Source organism: Triticum urartu, chromosome 5A (assembly GCF_056163025.1).
Source record: "Triticum urartu cultivar PI428250 chromosome 5A, HENAU_Tu73, whole genome shotgun sequence".
Lineage (NCBI taxonomy): Eukaryota > Viridiplantae > Streptophyta > Magnoliopsida > Poales > Poaceae > Triticum > Triticum urartu.
The window spans coordinates 561821138-561844011 of record NC_141877.1 but is presented as its reverse complement, the minus strand read 5'-3'; the positions used below and the strand labels follow the sequence as shown (position 1 = coordinate 561844011).

General features: G+C 43.2%; 1 pseudogene; it reads left to right on the top strand.

Moving 5' to 3' along the window:
- The window catches only part of LOC147972880 (uncharacterized), a 62428-nt pseudogene that overhangs the window by 37069 nt on the left and 2485 nt on the right, over window positions 1–22874 (top strand).

The following is a 22874-nucleotide window of genomic DNA, read 5'->3' as shown; positions in this document are numbered from 1 at the left end:
GGAGTGCTACAGTACACACCGGCGGCTAGCGAGACCGAGCGTGCGTGTTGGAATGGCCTCCTCCCCAAGGCTCTCAAAATGGCCGACCCTCCCCTACGTTGCTCACGGGCCTCCTTTTATACTCAAGGGGTTACCGACATAGGGCAACGGGGGCCAAGGGAAAAAATGGAAAGGGTGCCGTGGATAGGCACGGCTAGGTGCTGTAGTAGGCACAGCTACCCGCTACAGTGTTATCATACCTAACCCTGACGACAGGGGACAAGGGCATTAAATGCCCGTCTGTGTCGCCTAAACAGTACCGAGAGGGACCGCTAGGGACGCCACCGTTTGCCACGATGGTTATCTCGTCAGCGCCTGCTCGCCACCTCGCACCCCTAGCTGCGTGACCTCCTGCCACGTGTGCTTGGGAGGGGCCCCCAGAGCGACACGTGGTGGTTGTGCTGGAGCGTGGGCTCGGAGAGGCGGTTCCCGCGGCAAACTCCTCGCCGCGGTCGTCGTCTTGTCGCGTCCGGGAGCTTGTCGCTCACCGGGTCTTGTCGGGACGCGTGGCGCGTCGCGGCAGGTTTTCTTGGTATGCCTGGGTTGGCCTTCCCGGCAAGCTCCTCTTGCCGGGGTCTCGTTTCCTTCCCGGCCAGCTCCCCTTGCCGGGGCCTTGAGATGCTTTTGATAGCTTTCCCGGCAAGCTCCTCTCGCCGGGGTCTTGTCTTGGATACTTTGTTCTTGAATGGTCTTCAAAGTAGACGCGGAGGATCTTGGCGGTCACCCGGCAAGCCTTGCCGCGGGGATGCTGCGACTACCCGTGCACAGGTTCGGGATACTAGGGTACCCCTACTCTAGTACACCGACAGGGGCGCGCCCAGGGGGTAGGGCGTGCCCCCCACCCTCGTGGGCAAGGTGTGCCCCCCCGGTGAACTTCTTGCGCTCAGTATTTTTTATATATTCTGAAAACGTCTTCCGTGAAGTTTCAAGACTTTTGGAGCTGTGCAGAATAGGTCTAGAATATTTGCTCCTTTTCCGGCCCAGAATCCCACCTGCCGGCATTCTCCCTCTTTATGTAAACCTTGTAAAATAAGAGAGAATAAGCATAAGTATTGTGACATGATGTGTAATAACAGCCCATAATGAAATACATATCGATATAAAAGCATGATGCAAAATGGACGTATCAACTCCCCCAAGATTAGACCTCGCTTGTCCTCAAGCGAAAGCCGAAACCGAAAAATATGTCCACATGTTTAGAGATAGAGGTGTCGATAAAATAAAATACAGACATGAGGGAATCATGATCATTCTTAGAACAACAACTTATATAATTCTTGTCATATGATTCCTTATGCTAAAGTAATAATTCAATCACAATTTCAAGTATGAATCATAAACTTTATTGAAAACTAACAAACTATAATATCGGTCATTGGAGCAATTGCAATTTATCATAACATAGGAAAGAGTCAATATATAAGAGCTTTTCAGCAAGTCCACATACTCAACTATCATATAGTCTTTCACAATTGCTGACACTCACGTAATACTTATGGGTATGGAGTTTTAATCGGACACAGAGAAAGATAGGGGCTTATAGTTTTGCCTCCCAATGTTTTACCTCAAGGGTAATGTCAACAATAATAGTTCATGAAAACTCACATCCAATTAGCCATATATACCAGGATCTTTCCAACATACTGTGCTTGCCAAAGGATAAAATGTAAAAAGGATGGGTGAAGATCACCATGACTCTTATGCAAGGTAGGAGATAAAAGTAAAAGATAGGCCCTTCGCAGAGGGAAGCAGAGGGTGTCATGCGCTTTTATGGTTGGATGCACAAAATCTTAATGCGAAAGAACGTCACTTTATAGTGCCACTTGTGATATGGACCTTTATTATGCAGTCTGTCACTTTTATTTCTTCCATATCACACAGTCGTATAAAGATTATTTTCTCCCACACTAATAAGTCATACATATTTAGAGAGCAATTTTTATTGCTTGCACCGATGACAACTTACTTGGAGGATCTTACTCAATCCATAGGTAGGTATGGTGGACTCTCATGGCAAAACTGGTTTAAGGGTATTTGGAAGCACAAGTAGTATCTCTACTTGGTGCGATGAAGTTTGCTAGCATGAGGGGGAAAGGCAAGCTCAACCATGTTGGATGATCCATGACAATATAGTTTATCTTAGATGTAAGAAAACATAACCCATTACGTTGTCTTCCTTGTCCAACGTCAACTCTTTAGCATGTCATATTTTAATGAGTGCTCACAATCATAAAGGATGTCCAAGATAGTATATTTATATGTGAAGACCTCTCTTTCTTTATTACTTCTTATTAATTGCAATGATGACCAAAACTATGCTTGTCAACTCTCAACAACTTTTATTCATCATACTTTTTCTATGTGAGCTCATTACTCTCCATAAGATCCATATGATCTCTTTATTTCCTGTTTTATTTATTTCTCTTTTCTTTTATTCACTTAGGATCATGGCAAAATAATCAAGCCCTTGACTCAACACTAATATTTATTATATATAGCTCACGGACTCGATTACATAGAGGGACCCTAAAGCAAAACTCACAACTAGATCATACTAAAAGCTTTTATTCTACTAGATCAAGATATTATCAAAAGGATCGAACTAAGAAAAACGGTAAAGATAGAAGTGTTGGTGATACGATACCGGGGCACTCCCCCAAGCTTGGCAGTTGCCAAGGGGAGTGCCCATACCAGATACTCAGTTCTTCTTTGTTGGTGAAGAAGGTGATGGTTTTTTTGATGACGTGGGCTTCTTCCTTAATTTGCGCTTGAGGACAGAATTTTGGTCCCTTAGGTCCTCGATTTCCTGCTCCAAGCTCAGTATCTTTTTGCATAGTTCCTACTTGTTCTCCTGCAAGAGGCGAAAAGGGATAAACTCGATCTTAGGTTTCTTTACTCTATCAGGGAGGCTTGACTTTTTGAACTCCACATGCATGTCCCCAGGTTGAGGTAGTGGGACTTCATCTTCATCTGAGCTCGTCTCCTCCTTTCCCTTAGGTTCATAGTCCTCTTCTTCTTCTGTAGTCCAACCACAATGCTCCACATCCCCATAGACTTTAGTATCTGCAAGGTAATCAGCCACATAGCTCTCTCCTTCCGAATCCTGGGAAGACATGTTGCTCAAATCTGCAGTAGGACAGCTCGAATCAAAGACAGGAGAAATTTGCGTGATACGGGAGTCAAAACCCCCGGGAGATTATATAATGAATTTTTACCGACTAAGATACGTATCGTGTAATAAAACAGAGTTCGGAAAGCGCACGAGGTGCCCACGAGGTAGGGGGCGCGCCCTCCACCCTCGTGGAGCCCTCGTGTCCTTCCCGGACTGCTTCTTATTTTTCTATTTTTCTAAATATTCCAAAATGGAGAAATATTGCCTTAAAGACTGTTTTGGAGTCGGTTTACTTACCGTACCACATACCTATTCCTTTTCGGAGTCTGAAACGTTCCGGAAAGTGTCCCTTATGTATTCCTCCGGGGTTACGGTTTCAATAACATTGGTTTCAACATTTATGGGATTACTTGAAATATAGTGTTTGATTCTTTGACCGTTCACCACCTTCGGATTTGTGCCTTCGAAGTTGTTGATTTTTATGGCACCGAAACGATAGACCTCCTCGATATCGTCAGGACCTTCCCATTTAGAGAGAAGTTTTCCTGCAAAAAATCTTAAATGAGAGTTCTATAGCAATACATAATCACCTACATTAAACTCACGCTTTTGTATCCTTTTATCATGCCATCTTTTAACTTTTTCTTTAAACAACTTGGCATTTTCGTAGGCTTGGGTTCTCCATTCATCGAGTGAGCTAATCTCAAATAACCTCTTCTCACCGGCAAGTTTAAAATCATAATTGAGCTCTTTAATAGCCCAATAAGCCTTATGTTCTAGTTCGAGAGGTAAGTGACATGCTTTTCCATAAACCATTTTATACGGAGACATACCCATATGATTTTCATATGAAGTTCTATAGGCCCATAATGCATCATCAAGTTTCTTGGACCAATTCTTTCTAGACCTATTGACAGTCTTTTGCAAAATTAATTTGAGCTCTCTATTACTCAATTCTACTTGACCACTAGACTGTGGGTGATAAGGAGATGCAATTCTATGATTAACATCATACTTAGCAAGCATTTTACGGAAAGCACCATGAATAAAATGTGAACCACCATCAGTCATTAAATATCTAGGGACTCCAAACCTCAGAAAAATAACTTCTTTAAGCATTTTAATAGAAGTGTTATGATCAGAACTACTAGTTGGAATAGCTTCTACCCACTTAGTAACGTAATCAACAGCAACTAAAATATGTGTATAACCATTAAAGGAAGGAAAATGCCCCATATAGTCAAAGCCCCAAACATCAAATGGTTCAATAACGAGTGAATAGTCCATAGGCATTTCTTGACGTCTACTAATATTACCAATTCTTCGACTTCATCACAAGATAAGACAAACTTACGGGCATCCTTGAAGAGAGTAGGCCAATAAAAACCAGATTGTAACACCTTATGTGCAGTCCTATCTCTAGCATGGTGTCCTCCATAAGCTTTGGAGTGACACTTGCGTAGGATCTATTCCTATTCATGCTCAGGTACACAACATCTAATAACACCATCTACTCCTTCTTTATAAAGATGTGGGTCATCCCAAAAGTAATGCCTCAAATCATAGAAGAACTTTTTCTTTTGCTGGTATGTGAAACTAGGTGGTATGAATTTAGCAACAATGTAATTAGCATAATCGGCATACCATGGAGCAGTATGAGAAGCATTTATGACATTTAATTGCTCATCAGGAAAGCTATCATCAATAGGTAGTGGGTCATCAAGCACATTTTCTAACCTAGACAAGTTGTCTGCAACGGGGTTCTCAGCTCCCTTTCTATCAACAATATGTAAGTCAAATTCTTGTAGGAAGAGAATGATGAGGACATCAATACCATTGTTACACCCATAGCCCCTACTGTTACATATACTGGACCAATTACTAGAGCTCGCGCACGCCAATTAAATTACCAGGTACCTTCGTTTCTTGGTAATGATTCTAATGTTCATGAGATTATGATGCTGCCTAAATTGGATACATTTGTTTTGCTTACAAATGAAGGGCCTAGCTTGGAGAAGGATGAACATTGGAGCAAGAACACGCATGGAGTTGATGGCATGCGCAAGGGGATCAAGAACGGAGTTACAAGTGATGATTTCAGGACTTTGAAGCCGCCATAAGGAGTGCATGAAGCCTTGGACGAAATATACAAGATGCCACTTCATAATATTCGTCCATAGGCTATTCTAGGTGCTGCGTCACCTTATTAATGGGCCAGGCCCATGTAATTTCGAAATATTTAAGTATAGGCTTTTAGAGTCCGTATGTGTGGGGAAACAAGAGTTAGGGTTGGTTTCGGACCCCACCCTCAAGGGCCACGAAATTCCCCCCTCTTCCTCCATTTATACAGCCCTTAGGGCGTCGTTTAGACTTTGGGTTTTGTTTACATTAAAAGTTCGCCATAGCTGCAACTTCGCGTACTTCGTTTGTGTCCAACGACCAGACCAAGACGTCACTGAACCCCACCTTGATCAATAAAGCTTTCATCTTATATTCGCAATATCCAGATTGCAATCTCAGTTTGTTGCTTGTTCTTCGTTTGCTCGCAGGAAACAGACCCTCGTGGTCAGGTTGATCGTGCTCCGGCGTGGTCAATAACCCTCGGAAGTTGGTTTAGCGATTGCTAAGGCACGACGTCTCGCACGTTCGTAGTCGGATCGTCAAGGTCGACTCCCACAGAAAACGAAAGCCACCATCTCATCGAAACATCGGGACACCTTAGCCTCTATCAAGTGGTATCAGATTTCCAGGTTGCTCGGTGAGATTTTACAGTTTTTCGTAGATTAGATCGAGTCTGTTCTTCATACCTACAGTCCACGAAAAAGCCACAAAAAAAATTAGGGTTAGTTCATCATATCCGAACCAATCTGAGCCTTTGCATAATCTTTTTAGGGTTTTTGCTTTGTTGAATTTGCGGTTGCATCGTCGTGTCAAGTTGCTGGTCTTAGAGTCTAGTCTTTTAGAGTTTCGAGTTCTGGTCATAAGTTGTCACGCCGCCGCCGCACCATCATCATCGCCCATCTACCACTTTTTCTTATTCGCCACTGCTCTGAATCCATATCCATATACCACCACCAATCCATATCCATATACTACCACCACCGCTACCGTATACCACCACCGCTGCCATATACCACAACCATATATCCACCACCAATCTGAGTTCTTCTCATATTAGGTTTGTTCTTGAGATCAATCTAAATTCCGATTCGTGTTTCCTTGCCTGCGTAGGTCTCGGAAAAAAAAGTCTGGAGACCCCCGGGCAGTTTTTAGGCCAAAATTTTCACGGGCAAATTTTTTTTCCCTATCCTATTTTTAGGATTTTCTGAGTCTTTTGAGCCACGTGCCATCATAGTGATTTTTTTGTCGCACTTTTTCGTCGTCGCTGCCCTGATTTCCGAAAAAAGTGAAAAAAAAAATTCGTGCCCATCCTATCAGTTTGACGAGGGAAGAGTTTTGAGACACTCTCCATTATAGTGATTTTTCGCAAAAAAAAGAGGAGCGCAGAAAAAAAAAGAGGAGCGCAAAAAAAATAAATAAAACAAGAGGAGCGCAAAAAAAAGAGCGAAAAAAAAGAGTTCCAGAGTGTGCTTTTCCCTTATTTACGTGTAGCGCCATGATTTTGTTAGTGTTCTAGGCTCGCGTCTCTAGCACGGTCTAGCCTAGGACCAGCACAGTACCGTCGTTGAGCGTTTATTCAACTTTGCATCTCTGAATTGATTATTGCTGACCCTTTTGCTACCATACTATAAGCCTTCCCAGCTCCACATACATCTACGTCATGCGTTTGACTCTCCCTGGCAATCGCTCTATCCAAGCTTTTGAGAGTTTTGACTATAACGGTTGCCGATCACCGCCTGCTGCTGGGTAAGAACTGGTAAGAATTTGAGATTTGCTTGACGGATTTGTGACACCCGCCACCACCACCACTTGTTAGTAGCCTGTAGGATCATATTCTTGTGTGTTTCTATTGCTGCTAACCATGCCAAGATCACAATCCGACGAGACTGACTGGGAGAACTTGACGAACAAGGAGCTTCATGATACGTTTCAGCAAATGATGAGTGTACAGGTGCAAGATGTGATAAACAGATTTGAAGAGGCCATGGAGAAGATAGATGGCATGGAGAAGACGTTTGAAACAAAGCTCGATAACAAGTTTGCTGAATTGCTTTCGCGTTTTCCACCACCACCACCGGCTGCTCCTGCCGCACCTCTGCAACAACAGCAACAACACCAACTACCTCCACGTCGGGAAACAGCCCTCCGCCGAGCGAGCCGTGTCCCTCTTCAGTCAGGCCAAACTGCTGGTGCTGCTGTTGATACTTCTGTGGCTCCTACTACTAATGTGGAGGAGGATGATTATGTGGGAGATTATGAGGATGAGGTTGATCAAAATCAGAACTACGTGCCACCACCAGCACAGCAACCACCAGGTCGTCCACATGCAAATAATGGCAATGGTAGGGCTCACCCTCAGGTACGAGATCATGACCATCTCCCTAAACTAAAATTGAATATTCCACCTTTTGAGGGTAGATATGTTCCTGATATATATCTTACTTGGGAGTTAGAAACTGAACAACGATTTACATGTTTACAATATCCCGAGGAGAGACGTGTTCCTGCTGCTGTTTGTGCTTTCACTAGTTTTGCATGTGTTTGGTGGTCTGAGCATTGTAGATTATATCCTATTCCGGCTACTTGGGCTGCTTTGAAAACTGCTATGCGTACTCGTTGGGTTCCACCATATTATCAACGTGAATTACTTCAAAAATTGCAGCGCTTAAGACAGGGAAAAAATTCTGTAGAAGAATATTATCAGGAATTACAAACTGGCATGATTAGATGTGGTATTGTTGAGGAGAATGAAGCTATGCTTGCACGTTTTATGGGTGGATTAAATAGAGAGATTCAGACCATTCTAGAGTATAAGGAGTATACTAATATCACTCGTTTATTCCATCTTGCTTGTAAAGCTGAACGTGAAGTGCAGGATCGACATGCATTGGCGCGGACTAACTTTTCTGCAGGTCGACCTTCATCATGGACACCACGTGCATCATCTACTTCCACACGTTCTGCTACACCGGCACCTCCGTCGGCTGCCACCTCCAACCATGATACAATAAAGCAAGCACAATCACCACTATCTGCCAAGAGCACACCTTCAGGGCCTGCAAAGAGCTCTTCTTCATCCATGGCATCAACAGGGCAAACACATGATATTATTTATCGACGTTGCAAGGGTGGAGGTCATTATGCGAGAGAATGCCCATCTAAGCGTGTGATGATTGTTACTGAGGATGGTGGGTATGAGTCCGCTAGTGACTATGATGAGGAGACTTTGGCTCTTATTACACGTGACGAACACGGTGGGGACGATTCTGATCATGAGACGCAATACATGGCTCCTGAAGATGCTGACAGGTATGGATGTTTAGTTGCTCAACGTGTTTTGAGTGTGCAGGTTACACAAGCTGAGCAAAGAGGCATAATTTGTTCCATACAAAGGGAGTTGTGAAGGAACGTTCTGTTCGCGTGATCATAGATGGAGGGAGCTGCAATAACTTGGCTAGCATGGAGATGGTGGAGAAGCTATCTCTCACCACAAGACCACATCCACATCCTTACTACATCCAATGGTTCAACAACAGCGGCAAGGTTAAGGTAACACGTACTGTTCGTGTGCATTTTAGTATCTCTACATATGCTGATTATGTTGATTGTGATGTGGTACCTATGCAAGCATGTTCCTTATTACTTGGTAGACCATGGCAATTTGATAAAAATTCTGTACACCATGGTAGAAACAATCAGTATACTCTTGTTCATAACGATAAAAATATTACTTTGCTTCCTATGACTCCTGATTCCATTTTGAAAGATGATATTAATAGAGCTAATAAAGCAAAACAAGATACAAATAAGAGTGAAAATCAGATTGTGGCAAAAGAATTTGAGCACCAAATGAAGCCTAATAATAAACCATCTACTGTTGTTTCTGAAATTAAATTGAAAAGTGCATGTTTACTTGCCACCAAATCTGATATTGATGAGCTAGATTTCAGCAAATCTGTTTGCTATGCTTTTGTGTGCAAAGAGGCATTATTTTCATTCGAGGACGTGCCTTCCTCTTTGCCCCCTGCTGTCACTAACATTTTGCAGGAGTTCGCTGACGTCTTTCCACAAGACGTGCCACCGGGATTACCACCTATTCGAGGGATTGAGCATCAAATTGACTTAATTCCCGGTGCTTCGCTACCCAACCGTGCACCATACCGTACCAATCCAGAGGAGACGAAGGAGATTATGCGTCAAGTACAAGAACTGCTCGACAAAGGTTATATACGCGAATCCCTTAGTCCTTGTGCTGTTCCTATCATTTTAGTGCCGAAAAAGGATGGTACGTCGCGTATGTGCGTTGATTGTAGAGGCATAAATAATATTACTATTCGTTATCGTCATCCTATTCCTAGGCTAGATGATATGCTTGATGAATTGAGTGGCTCTACAATATTCTCCAAAGTTGATTTGCGTTGTGGATACCATCAAATTCGTATGAAATTGGGAGATGAATGGAAAATAGCATTTAAAACTAAGTTCGGATTATATGAGTGGTTAGTCATGCCTTTTGGGTTAACTAATGCACCTAGTACTTTCATGAGGTTAATGAACGAAGTTTTACGTGCTTTCATTGGACGATTTGTGGTAGTTTACTTTGATGACATATTGATTTATAGCAAATCTTTGGAGGAACATTTGGAACATTTACGTGCTGTTTTTATTGCTCTACGTGATGCACGTTTGTTTGGAAACCTTGGAAAGTGCACCTTTTGCACCGACCGAGTATCTTTTCTTGGCTATGTTGTTACTCCACAGGGAATTGAAGTTGATAAAGCCAAGATTGAAGCTATTGAGAGTTGGCCGCAGCCCAAAACGGTCACACAAGTGAGGAGTTTCCTTGGCCTCGCTGGTTTCTATAGGCGTTTTGTGAGAGATTTCAGCACCATTGCTGCACCTCTCAGCGAGCTTACAAAGAAGGATGTGCCTTTTGTTTGGGGTATCGCACAGGAAGAAGCCTTCACGGTATTGAAAGATAAGTTGACACATGCTCCTTTACTCCAACTTCCTAATTTCAATAAGACTTTTGAGCTTGAATGTGATGCTAGTGGAATTGGATTAGGAGGTGTGCTATTACAAGATGGAAAACCTGTTGCATACTTTTCTGAAAAATTGAGTGGGCCTAGTCTGAACTATTCTACTTATGATAAAGAATTATATGCTCTTGTTTGGACCTTAGAAACATGGCAACATTATTTATGGCCCAAGGAATTTGTTATACATTCTGATCATGAATCTTTGAAACACATTAAAAGTCAAGCAAAACTGAACCGTAGACATGCTAAATGGGTTGAATTCATTGAGACTTTCCCTTATGTCATTAAACACAAGAAGGGTAAAGAAAATGTTATTGCTGATGCCTTGTCTCATCGTTATACTATGCTTTCACAACTTGACTTTAAAATATTTGGTTTGGAGACCATCAAAGATCAATATGTTCATGATGCTGAATTTAAAGATGTATTGCAGAATTGTAAGGAAGGGAGAACTTGGAACAAGTTCGTTCTTAACGATGGATTTGTGTTTCGTGCTAACAAGCTATGCATTCCAGCTAGCTCCGTTCGTCTTATGTTGTTGCAGGAGGTGCATGGAGGAGGATTAATGGGACACTTTGGCATCAAGAAGACGGAGGATATACTTGCTACACATTTCTTTTGGCCAAAGATGAGACGGGATGTTGAGCGTTTTGTTGCTCGCTGCACTACATGTCAAAGAGCTAAGTCACGACTCAATCCTCATGGTTTATATATACCTTTGCCTGTACCTAGTGTTCCTTGGGAGGATATATCTATGGACTTTGTTTTAGGTTTACCTCGAACAAAGAAGGGGAGGGATAGCATATTTGTTGTCGTGGATAGGTTCTCAGAAATGGCACACTTTATACCATGTCATAAAAGCGATGATGCTGTTAATGTTGCTGATTTGTTCTTTCGTGAAATTATTCGCTTACATGGTGCGCCAAATACTATTGTTTCAGATCGTGATACTAAATTTCTTAGCCACTTTTGGAGATGTTTATGGGCTAAGTTGGGGACTAAGCTGCTTTTTAGTACTACTTGTCACCCCCAAACTGATGGACAAACTGAAGTAGTCAATAGAACATTGTCTACTATGCTTAGGGCTGTTTTGAAGAATAACAAGAAAATGTGGGAAGAATGCTTGCCTCATATTGAATTTGCTTATAATCGTTCATTGCATTCTACTACTAAGATGTGCCCTTTTGAAATTGTGTATGGTTTCCTACCTCGTGCACCTATTGATTTGTTGCCTCTTCCATCTTCAGAGAAGGTTAATTTTGATGCTAAAGAACGTTCTAAATTGATTTTAAAAATGCATGAGTTAACTAAGGAAAACATTGAGCGTATGAATGCTAAATATAAACTTGCTGGAGATAAGGGTAGAAAACATGTTGTGTTTGCGCCTGGAGATCTTGTTTGGTTACATTTGCGTAAAGATAGATTTCCTAATCTGCGCAAATCAAAGCTAATGCCACGTGCTGATGGTCCTTTTAAGGTGTTAGAGAAAATAAATGATAATGCATATAAACTTGAGCTACCTGTAGATTTTGGGGTTAGTCCCACTTTTAACATTGCAGATTTGAAGCCTTATTTGGGTGAGGAAGATGCGCTTCCGTCGAGGACAACTTCATTTCAAGAAGGGGAGGATGATGAGGACATCAATACCATTGTTACACCCACAGCCCCTACTGTTACATATACTGGACCAATTAATAGAGCTCGCGCACGCCAATTAAATTACCAGGTACTTTCGTTTCTTGGTAATGATTCTAATGTTCATGAGATTATGATGCTGCCTAAATTGGATACATTTGTTTTGCTTACAAATGAAGGGCCTAGCTTGGAGAAGGATGAACATTGGAGCAAGAACACGCATGGAGTTGATGGCATGCGCAAGGGGATCAAGAACGGAGTTACAAGTGATGATTTCAGGACTTTGAAGCCGCCATAAGGAGTGCATGAAGCCTTGGACGAAATATACAAGATGCCACTTCATAATATTCGTCCATAGGCTATTCTAGGTGCTGCGTCACCTTATTAATGGGCCAGGCCCATGTAATTTCGAAATACTTAAGTATAGGCTATTTTTAGAGTCCGTATGTGTGGGGAAACAAGAGTTAGGGTTGGTTTCGGACCCCACCCTCAAGGGCCACGAAATTCCCCCCTCTTCCTCCATTTATACAGCCCTTAGGGCGTCGTTTAGACTTTGGGTTTTGTTTAGATTAAAAGTTCGCCATAGCTGCAACTTCGCGTACTTCGTTTGTGTCCAACGACCAGACCAAGACGTCACAGAACCCCACCTTGATCAATAAAGCTTTCATCTTATATTCGCAATATCCAGATTGCAATCTTAGTTTCTTGCTTGTTCTTCGTTTGCTCGCAGGAAACAGACCCTCGTGGTCAGGTTGATCGTGCTCCGGCGTGGTCAATAACCCTCGGAAGTTGGTTTAGCGATTGCTAAGGCGCGACGTCTCGCACGTTCGTAGTTGGATCGTCAAGGTCGACTCCCACAGAAAACGAAAGCCACCATCTCATCGAAACATCGGGACACCTTAGCCTCTATCAGAGAACCCATCTAATAAGTCTAGGTTTAGCATCTTTATTTTCCATAAGATATTTAATAGCAGCATGATCAGTGTGAATAGTTACTTTAGAATCAACAATATAAGGTCTGAACTTATCACAAGCAAATACAACTGCTAAGAATTCTTTTTCAGTAGTAGCATAATTTCTTTGAGCATTGTATAGAGTTTTACTAGCATATTGAATAACGTTTAATTTCTTATCAACTTTTTGCCCTAGAACAGCACCTATAGCATAATCACTAGCATCACACATAATTTCGAAGGGTAAATTCCAATCAGGTGGCTGAACAATAGGTGCAGAGATCAATGCTTTCTCAAGTATTTCAAATACTTCTACACAATCATCATCAAAGACAAATGGTATATCTTTTTGTAATAAATTAGTCAGAGGCCAAGAAATTTTGGAGAAGTCCTTAATGAACCTCCTATAAAAACCGGCATCACCAAGGAAACTTCTTATACCTTTGATGTCCTTGGGACATGGCATCTTTTCAATCAGGGGCGAAACTGGGCCTGGGGCAACTGGGGCTGTAGCCCCAGGCGTGGCCCATGTAGCACATGTACACATAGAAGAAAAAAAATTCAGAATTTGGGACACATACAAGCCCAGCCCCAGGCTTCATGTGCGGTCATCAAGGCTTCAACCCATTAGTCCCAGCCTTCACATACATGCCTTTTACTTGCACGTGGCCCATGTACAACAAATCGCCCAGTTTACGCCTCCATCTGTATCCTGATCGTTGTCAATCAAGTCAATCAAGAAAGGAAAAAAACACCCCTCTGATCACGGCAACAGAAACCCTCGCCTCGCTCGAACAGAGCACGCAAGCGCCCGCCGCCCTCATCAACCCGTGATTGGCGATTCCCCGCCGCACCCGCCGCCGGTTCCACTGTCCTACCTCTGACCTCCCGCATGTTGTTCTTCTCAATCTATTTCTGAATTGCAGATTTGCAGTGCACACACCCACGACAACGCACTCTGTGCTGCATAGGTAATATCTCATTTGTATCATCAAATTTTATTTTCCCTAGTTCCTTTATAGTTTATACCAGCCAAACTCAGTGAGTTATATTTATTTAGTCAATTTTATTTCATTGTTGTCACGAAATTAGAAATACAAGGTGAAGAGGATCCGTACAATTGAATCTTTCTTTCAGTCAACATCCAACCAGCCTGCAGCCAACAATACCAACCCTGATGTGTCACCTACAGAATCGGTACCAGTGGGAGCTAGTAATGCAAAAGAAAGTGAACCACGTGTGGAGCTTAATCCGGATGACATTAATCCTGATCCCGGCCTCCGAAAACCAATTGAAGAGTTGCATCCAGATGTTAGGGATTCAGCTAGAAGAGAGTATTTGGCCATGGGAACATGTTGGTCAACATGCCATGTTTATGAACAGGAAAGAATTGGGAAGCAGACGAGAGAATTTCGTGGAGAGTGGTATAAATCGCATGACTGGTTGGAATATAGTGTTGCTAAACAAGCTGCCTTCTGTTTTCATTGTTTTCTCTTTAAGCAACCAAGAGCTGAAAACTATGAAATAGAAGCATATACAAAGAAAGGTTTTAGTAACTGGAAAAATGCTATTGCATCTTTTGATACTCATCTCGGTAAGGTTAACAGTGCTCATAATAGAGCAAAAAGACAATCTCAAGCTTTTCAAAACCTGAGGCAAAATGTGGAGCATGTATGGGCTGGTTCAGACAAGAAGAAGGAGGAAGAGTACTTGGGTCGTCTCACTATCATGTTAGGTGTCGTGAGGTTTCTTTTATTGCAAGCTCTGGCTTTTCGTGGACATGATGAGTCTGCTATTGGGGAACGTAGTAATTTCAAAAAATTTCCTACTCACACGCAAGATCATGGTGATGCATAGCAACGAGAGGGGAGAGTGTGATCTACGTACCCTTGTAGATCGACAACGGAAGCGTTAACTTGGTTGATGTAGTCGTACGTCTTCACGGCCCGACCGATCAAGCACCGAAACTACGGCACCTCCGAGTTCTAGCACACGTTCAGCTCGATGACGATCCCCGGACTTCGATCCAGCAAAGTGTCGGGGAAGAGTTCCGTCAGCATGACGGCGTGGTGACGATCTTGATGTACTACTGTTGCAGGGCTTCGCCTAAGCACCGCTACAATATTATCGAGGACTATGGTGGAAGGGGGCACCGCACACGGCTAAGAATATGATCACGTGGATCAACTTGTGTCTCTAGGGGGTTCCCCTGCCTCCGTATATAAAGGCTCAAGGGGGGGAGTGCAGACGGCCAGGAGAGGCGCGCCAGGAGGAGTCCTACTCCCTCCGGGAGTAGGACTCCCCCCTTTCCTAGTTGGAATAGGATTCGCGGAGGGGGGGAAAGAGGAGAGAGAGGAGGAAGGGGGGCCGGCCCCCTCTCCTTGTCCTATTCAGACCAAAGGGGGGGAGGGGCGTGCGGCCCATCTCTGGCCACCTCTCCTCTCTTCCACTAAGGCCCATATACCTCCCGGGGGGTTCCGGTAACCTCCCGGTAATCCGGTAAAATCCCGATTTCACCCGGAACACTTCCGATATCCAAACATAGGCTTCCAATATATCGATCTTTATGTCTCGACCATTTAGAGACTCCTCGTCATGTCCGTGATCACATCCGGGACTCCGAACAACCTTCGGTACATCAAAACGCATAAACTCATAATATAACTATCATCGAAACCTTAAGCGTGCGGACCCTACGGGTTCGAGAACAATGTAGACATGACCGAGACACGTCTCCGGTCAATAACCAATAGTGGAACCTGGATGCTCATATTGGCTTCTACATATTCTACGAAGATCTTTTATCGGTCAGACCGCATAACAACATACGTTGTTCCCTTTGTCATCGGTATGTTACTTGACTGAGATTCGATCGTCGGTATCCCATACCTAGTTCAATCTCGTTACCAGCAAGTCTCTTTACTCGTTCTGTAATACATCATCCCGCAACTAACTCATTAGTTGCAATGCTTGCAAGGCTTCAGTGATGTGCATTACCGAGAGGGCCCAGAGATACCTCTCCGACAATTGGAGTGACAAATCCTAATCTCGAAATACGCCAACCCAACATGTACCTTTGGAGACACCTGTAGAGCTCCTTTATAATCACCTAGTTACGTTGTGACGTTTGGTAGCACACAAAGTGTTCCTCTGGCAAACGGGAGTTGCATAATCTCATAGTCATAGGAACATGTATAAGTCATGAAGAAAGCAATAGCAACATACTAAACGATCGGGTGCTAAGCTAATGGAATGGGTCATGTCAATCAGATCATTCAACTAATGATGTGATCCTGTTAATCAAATAAAAACTCTTTGTCCATGGTTAGGAAACATAACCATCTTTGATTAACAAGCTAGTCAAGTAGAGGCATACTAGTGACACTCTGTTTGTCTATGTATTCACACATGTATTATGTTTCCAGTTAATACAATTCTAGCATGAATAATAAACTTTTATCATGATATAAGGAAATAAATAATAACTTCGTTATTGCCTCTAGGGCATATTTCCTTCAGTCTCCCGCTTGCACTAGAGTCAATAATCTAGATTACACAGTAATGATTCTAACACCCATGGAGCCTTGGTGCTGATCATGTTTTGCTCGTGGAAGAGGCTTAGTCAACGGGTTTGCAACATTCAGATCCGTATGTATCTTGCAAATCTCTATGTCTCCCACCTGGACTAGATCCCGGATGGAATTGAAGCATCTTTTGATGTGCTTGGTTCTCTTGTGAAATCTGGATTCCTTCGCCAAGGCAATTGCACCAGTATTGTCACAAAATATTTTCATTGGACCCGATGCACTAGGCATGACACCTAGATTGGATATGAACTCCTTCATCTAGACTCCTTCATTTGCTGCTTCCGAAGCAGCTATGTATTCCGCTTCACACGTAGATCCCGCCACGACGCTCTGTTTAGAACTGCACCAACTGACAGCTCCACCGTTTAATGTAAACATGTATCCGGTTTGCGATTTAGAATCGTCCGGATCAGTGTCAAAGCTTGCATCAACATAGCCGTTTACGATGAGCTCTTTGTCACCTCCATATACGAGAAACATATCCTTATACCTTTTCAGGTACTTCAGGATGTTCTTGACCGCTGTCCAGTGATCCACTCCTGGATTACTTTGGTACCTCCCTGATAGACTTATAGCAAGGCACACATCAGGTCTGGTACACAGCATTGCATACATGATAGAGCCTATGGCTGAAGCATAGGGAACATCTTTCATTTTCTCTCTATCTTCTGCAGTGGTCGGGCATTGAGTCTGACTCAACTTCACACCTTGTAACACAGGCAAGAACCCTTTCTTTGCTTGATCCATTTTGAACTTCTTCAAAATCTTGTCAAGATATGTGCTTTGTGAAAGTCCAATTAAACGTCTTGATCTATCTCTATAGATCTTTATGCCTAATATGTAAGCAGCTTCACCGAGGTCTTTCATTGAAAAACTCTTATTCAAGTATCCCTTTATGCTATCCAGAAATTCTATATCATTTCCAATCAGTAATATGTCATCCACATATAATATCAGAAATGCTACAGAGCTCCCACTCACTTTCTTGTAAATACAGGCTTCTCCAAAAGTCTGTATAAAACCAAATGCTTTGATCACACTATCAAAGCGTTTATTCCAACTCCGAGAGGCTTGCACCAGTCCATAAATGGATCGCTGGAGTTTGCACACTTTGTTAGCTCCCTTTGGATCGACAAAACCTTCCGGTTGCATCATATACAACTCTTCTTCCAGAAATCCATTCAGGAATGCAGTTTTGACATCCATCTGCCAAATTTCATAATCATAAAATGCGGCAATTTCTAACATGATTCGGACAGACTTAAGCATCGCTACGGGTGAGAAGGTCTCATCGTAGTCAACCCCTTGAACTTGCCAAAACCCTTTTGCGACAAGTCGAGCATTGTAGACAGTAATATTACCGTCGGTGTCAGTCTTCTTCTTGAAGATCCATTTATTCTCAATTGCTTGCCGATCATTGGGCAAGTCAACCAAAGTCCACACTTTGTTCTCATACATGGATCCCATCTTAGATTTCATGGCTTCAAGCCATTTTGCGGAATCTGGGCTTACCATCGCTTCTTCATAGTTCGTAGGTTCATCATGATCTAGTAGCATGATTTCCAGAACAAGATTACCGTACCACTCTGGCGCGGATCTCACTCTGGTTGATCTACGAGGTTCAGTAGTATCTTGTTCTGAAGTTTCATGATCATTATCATTAGCTTCCTCACTAATTGGTGTAGGTGTCACAGAAACAGTTTTCTGTGATGCACTACTTTCCAATAAGGGAGCAGGTACAGTTACCTTGTCAAGTTCTACTTTCCTCCCACTCACTTCTTTCGAGAGAAACTCCTTCTCCAGAAAGTTTCCGAACTTAGCAACAAAAGTCTTGCCTTCGGATCTGTGATAGAAGGTGTATCCAATAGTCTCCTTTGGATATCCTATGAAGACACATTTCTCCGATTTGGGTTCGAGCTTATCAAGTTGAAGCTTTTTCACATAAGCATCGCAGCCCCAAACTTTCAGAAACGACAACTTTGGTTTCTTGCCAAACCATAGTTCATAAGGCGTCGTCTCAACGGATTTTGATGGTGCCCTATTTAACGTGAATGCGGCCGTCTCCAAAGCATAACCCCAAAACGATAGCGGTAAATCAGTAAGAGACATCATAGATCGCACCATATCTAGTAAAGTACGATCACGACGTTCGGACACACCATTAGGGTGTGGTGTTCCGGGTGGCATTAGTTGCGAAACTATTCCGCATTGTTTCAAATGTACACCAAACTCGTAACTCAAATATTCTCCTCCACGATCAGATAGTAGAAACTTTATTTTCTTGTTACGATGATTTTCAACTTCACTCTGAAATTCTTTGAACTTTTCAAACGTTTCAGACTTATGTTTCATTAAGTAGATATATCCATATCTGCTTAAGTCATCTGTGAAGGTGAGAAAATAGCGATATCCGCCACGAGCCTCAATATTATCGGACCACATACATCGGTATGTATGATTTCCAACAAATCTGTTGCTCTCTCCATAGTACCGGAGAACGGCGTTTTAGTCATCTTGCCCATGAGGCACGGTTCGCAAGTACCAAGTGATTCATAATCAAGTGGTTCCAAAAGTCCATCAGTATGGAGTTTCTTCATGCGCTTTACACTGATATGACCTGAACGGCAGTGCCACAAATAAGTTGCACTATCATTATCAACTCTGCATCTTTTGGCTTCAATATTATGAATATGTGTGTCACTACTATCGAGATTCAATAAGAATAGACCATTCTTCAAGGGTGCATGACCATAAAAGATATTACTCATATAAATAGAACAACCATTATTCTCTGATTTAAATGAATAACCGTCTCGCATCAAACAAGATCTAGATATAATGTTCATGCTTAACGCTGGCACAAATAACAATTATTTAGGTCTAATATTAATCCCGAAGGTAGATGTAGAGGTAGCGCGCCGACTGCGATCACATCGACTTTGGAACCGTTTCCCACGTGCATCGTCACCTCGTCCTTAGCCAATCTTCGCTTAATCCGTAGTCCCTGTTTCGAGTTGCAAATATTAGCAACAGAACCAGTATCAAATACCCAGGTGCTACTGCAAGCATTAGTAAGGTACACATCAATAACATGTATATCACATATACCTTTGTTCACCTTGCAATCCTTCTTATCCGCCAAATACTTGGGGCAGTTCCGCTTCCAGTGACCAGTCTGCTTGCAGTAGAAGCACTCAGTTTCAGGCTTAGGTCCAGACTTGGGTTTCTTCTCTTGAGAAGCAACTTGCTTGCTGTTCTTCTTGAAGTTCCCCTTCTTCTTCCCTTTACCCTTTTTCTTGAAACTAGTGGTCTTGTTGACCATCAACACTTGATGCTCCTTTTTGATTTCTACCGCCACAGCTTTCAGCATTGCGAAGAGCTCGGGAATAGTCTTATTCATCCCTTGCATATTATAGTTCATCACGAAGCTCTTGTAGCTTGGTGGTAGTGATTGGAGAATTCTGTCAATGACGCAATCATCTGGAAGATTAACTCCCATTTGAATCAAGTGATTATTATACCTAGACATTTTGAGTATATGCTCATTGACAGAACTGTTCTCCTCCATCTTGCAGCAATAGAACTTATTGGAGACTTCATATCTCTCAATCCGGGCATTTGCTTGAAATATTAACTTCAACTCCTGGAACATCTCATATGCTCCATGACGTTCAAAACATCGTTGAAGTCACGGTTCTAAGCCGTAAAGCATGGCACACTGAACTATCGAGTAGTCATCAGCTTTGCTCTGCCAGACGTTCACAACATCTGGTGTTGCTCCAGCAGTAGGCCTGGCACCCAGCGGTGCTTCCAGGACGTAATTCTTCTGTGCAGCAATGAGGATAATCCTCAAGTTACGGACCCAGTCCGTGTAATTGCTACCATCATCTTTCAACTTTGCTTTCTCAAGGAACGCTTTAAAATTCAACGGAACAACAACACGGGCCATTTATCTAAAACAAGCAAGATACTATCAGGTACTAAGTTCATGATAAATTTAGGTTCAATTAATCATATTACTTAAAGAACTCCCACTTAGATAGACATCCCTCTAATCCTCTAAGTGATTACGTGATCCAAATCAACTAAACCATGTCCGATCATCACGTGAGATGGAGTAGTTTCATTGGTGAACATCACTATGTTGATCATATCTACTATATGATTCACGCTCGACCTTTCGGTCTCCGTGTTCCGAGGCCATATCTGTATATGCTTGGCTCGTCAAGTATAACCTGAGTATTCCGCGTGTGCAACTGTTTTGCACCCGTTGTATTTGAACGTAGAGCCTATCACACCCGATCATCACGTGGTGTCTCAGCACGAAGAACTTTCGCAACGATGCATACTCAGGGAGAACACTTCTTGATAATTTAGTGAGAGATCATCTTATAATGCTACCGTCAATCAAAGCAAAGATAAGATGCATAAAAGATAAACATCACATGCAATCAATATAAGTGATATGATATGGCCATCATCATCTTGTGCTTGTGATCTCCATCTCCGAAGCACCATCATGATCACCATCGTCACCGGCGCGACACCTTGATCTCCATCGTAGCATCATTGTCGTCTCGCCAATCTTATGCTTCCACGACTATCGCTACCGCTTAGTGATAAAGTAAAGCATTACAGCGCGATTGCATTGCATACAATAAAGCGACAACCATATGGCTCCTGCCAGTTGCCGATAACTCGGTTACAAAACATGATCATCTCATACAATAAAATTTAGCATCATGTCTTGACCATATCACATCACAACATGCCCTGCAAAAACAAGTTAGACGTCCTCTACTTTGTTGTTGCATGTTTTACGTGGCTGCTACGGGCTTAAGCAAGAACCAATCTTACCTACACATCAAAACCACAATGATAGTTTGTCAAGTTGATGCTGTTTTAACCTTCACAAGGACCGGGTGTAGCCACACTCGGTTCAACTAAAGTTGGAGAAACTGTCACCCGCAAGCCACCTATGTGCAAAGCACGTCGGGAGAACCGGTCTCGCGTAAGCGTACGCGTAATGTCGGTCCGGGCCGCTTCGTCCAACAATACCGCCGAACCAAAGTATGACATGCTGGTAAGCAGTATGACTTATATCGCCCACAACTCACTTGTGTTCTACTCGTGCATATAACATCAACATATAAAACCTAGGCTCGGATGCCACTGTTGGGGAACGTAGTAATTTCAAAAAATTTCCTACGCACACGCAAGATCATGGTGATGCATAGCAACGAGAGGGGAGAGTGTGATCTACGTACCCTTGTAGATCGACAACGGAAGCGTTAACTTGGTTGATGTAGTCGTACGTCTTCACGGCCCGACCGATCAAGCACCGAAACTACGGCACCTCCGAGTTCTAGCACACGTTCAGCTCGATGACGATCCCCAGACTTCGATCCAGCAAAGTGTCGGGGAAGAGTTCCGTCAGCACAACGGCGTGGTGACGATCTTGATGTACTACTGTTGCAGGGCTTCTCCTAAGCACCGCTACAATATTATCGAGGACTATGGTGGAAGGGGGCACCGCACACGGCTAAGAATATGATCACGTGGATCAACTTGTGTCTCTAGGGGGTGCCCCTGCCTCCGTATATAAAGGCTCAAGGGGGGGAGTGCGGCCGGCCAGGAGAGGTGCGCCAGGAGGAGTCCTACTCCCTCCGGGAGTAGGACTCCCCCCTTTCCTAGTTGGAATAGGATTCGTGGAGGGGGGGGAAAGAGGAGAGAGAGGAGGAAGGGGGGCCGGCCCCCTCTCCTTGTCCTATTCAGACCAAAGGGGGGAGGGGCGTGCGGCCCATCTCTGGCCACCTCTCCTCTCTTCCACTAAGGCCCACTAAGGCCCGTATACCTCCTGGGGGGTTCCGGTAACATCCCGGTAATCCGGTAAAATCCCGATTTCACTCGGAACACTTCCGATATCCAAACATAGGCTTCCAATATATCAGTATTTATGTCTCAACCATTTCGAGACTCCTCGTCATGTCCGTGATCACATCCGGGACTCCGAACAACCTTCGGTACATCAAAACGCATAAACTCATAATATAACTGTCATCGAAACCTTAAGCGTGCGGACCCTACGGGTTCGAGAACAATGTAGACATGACCGAGACACGTCTCCGGTCAATAACCAATAGCGGAACCTGGATGCTCATATTGGCTTCTACATATTCTACGAAGATCTTTTATCGGTCAGACCGCATAACAACATACGTTGTTCCCTTTGTCATCGGTATGTTACTTGCCCGAGATTCGATCGTTGGTATCCCATACCTAGTTCAATCTTGTTACCGGCAAGTCTCTTTACTCGTTCCGTAATACATCATCCCGCAACTAACTCATTAGTTGCAATGCTTGCAAGGCTTCAGTGCTGTGCATTACC